Source organism: Elephantulus edwardii, unplaced genomic scaffold, assembly GCF_000299155.1.
Source record: "Elephantulus edwardii isolate Elephantulus edwardi_28Jun2011 unplaced genomic scaffold, EleEdw1.0 scaffold00010, whole genome shotgun sequence".
In the NCBI taxonomy this organism is placed as follows: Eukaryota; Metazoa; Chordata; class Mammalia; order Macroscelidea; family Macroscelididae; genus Elephantulus; species Elephantulus edwardii.
In genome coordinates, this window is record NW_006399760.1 from 13,952,190 (window position 1) to 13,954,565 (window position 2,376).

Consider the following 2,376-nt stretch of genomic DNA (forward strand, 5'->3'; position numbering starts at 1 on the left):
CAAAGATTCTCACCACTGGGCTGATTAGAAGCATAATGATAGATGGTGAAGAGATTGAGATTTTAACAGTTTTAGTTTGCTTGGTTCCACAATCAACACTTTTGGTAACAGCAGTCAGGAAATTAAAAGATGAATTGCATTGGGAAAACATGCTGTAAGAGACCTCTCCAAAGTGCTGAGGAGCAATGATGTCAGTCTGGAGATTAAGGTGTGCCTGAACTAAGTTGTAGTCTTTGCAGTTACTTGCTATGAGTCAGAAAGCTGAACAATAACTAGGGATGATAGAAAGAGAATCGATGCCTTTGAGCTGTGTTGCTAGAGAAGACTATTGAATATACCATGAACTGCTAAGAGAATGAACAGGTTCATCCTGGAGAGAATGAAACCAAGATGCTCCTGGAATACAAGGATTCTGAAGCTTCATCTGACATATATTGGACATGTTGCAAGGCGGGACCAGTTCTTGGAGAGGAATGTCATGCTTGGGAAAGTGGAGGGACAGCACAGGAGAGGAAGACCCTTGATGAGATGGATTGATTTAGTGACTGGGGTAATGGGGGTAGGTATATCAGAGACAATTAGATTGAGGGTTTAGAGCTGCTGTACCTAGGGTCACTATGAATGGCAGTCGACTTGATGTCACATAACAACAACAACAACAACAACAAGAAGTTCAAAATATGTGAGCTAAAGCTTTGTCATCCTTACCTCCAAGGATCACTCTGGCAACATATTCTCCAAGATATATGTTTATTCTTTTGGCAGTACATGAGATATTCAGTACTCTTCTCCAACATTACAACTCAAAGGAATCTATTCTTCTGTCATCCTTACTCATTGTAAAATTCTCAGATGCACAGATGAACCTTTATCTTTAAACTGGCATCATTCCTCTTCAATACTTTGAAAAAAATCCCTGACAAGCAGACATTCCTAAGAATATACAAGTCCTTACCTTCTGACTACTGGTAACAAATATATTTATTTTGGATACTAGTAAGATAAAATTATTGGCAATTCCAATCTTTTCGCCATCTATCATGATGTAGTCTATTGGCTCAGAGCTGGGGATATTTGTTTTGTTGATGCTGAGATGTAATCAGTATTTAAGGCTCTAGTCTGAAAGGATATAGCTCTGATGTACAATTGTCTTGATTTTAAATCATGTAGTATTAGTTCACTCTGTTCACACAACAACTTTCTATATAGATATACATTTTGCATATGCAAAAATAAGTGGTCTGAAATTCTAATTTTTCTCAGAATTAGTCGGAGTTTGTTATGATCCACACAATCAAAAGCCTTTCATAGTCAATAAAATACAGATAGATATTCTTCTGATATTCTCTATTTTCAGCCAAGATCCATCTGACATTAGCAATGATAACCCAACTACCATTACCTCTTCTTAATCCAGTTTGAACTTCTGGAATTTTTGTGTCAATGTATCGTTCTAGCTATTAGTGGATTATCTTCAGTAATATTTTGCTTATATGTGATATTAATGATATTTTCCCAATAATTTCCACATTCTGTTGGATCACCTTTCTTAGGACTGTTCAAAAGTATTTAGTTGAAAAAAACAAAGGTACTCTATTTACTAACAACCCAGACCAAAGGAGGGAAGTGTCCTGGGTGTCAACCATGGGGACTCCATTCCTGGGTACTTCCCAGCTCTGTGCAAAGACTCTGATGATTAAGGCGAAAGTGGGAGGGTGGAGGGACAGCGCAGGAGGGGAAGACCCTCTATGAGATGGATTGATTCAGTGACTGGGGTAATCGGGATGGGTGTGTCAGAGGCAGGGCGGTTAGCGCAGGATAGAGCAGGGTTTAGGGCTGTTGTGCATAGGATCGCTATGAGTCGCAAACGACTCGATGGCACATAGCAACAACAAACAATAATTATGGAAAAATTATGGGCATAGTTCAACAGTGATTAATTTTACAAAACATAACTAAATGGAAATGATTATATGAAACACCATGTAAATGAAGGATAGTGTGAAACACAACATATATGAATTTTGTATGTACAGCAATAGAAAATGTTGTTGTTGTAATGTGATGTCAACTCTTAGCGACCCTATGTACAACAGCCCTAAAATCTGTGTCAATCTTATTGTCTCTGACATACTTACCCTCATTACCTCAGTCACTAAAGCAGTCCATCTCATCGAGGATATTCCTCTCTTGTGCTGTGTCTCCCCCTCCCATGCATGACATCCTTCTCCAACGGCTGGTCCTTCCTTGCAACATGCCCAAATTATGTAAGAAGAAGCTTCAAAGTCCTTGCTTCCAAGAAGCAGCCTAGCTTTAACCTTCTACAGGAAGAATCTGCTTGTTCTCTTAGCAGTCCATGAGTATTCAATACTCTTC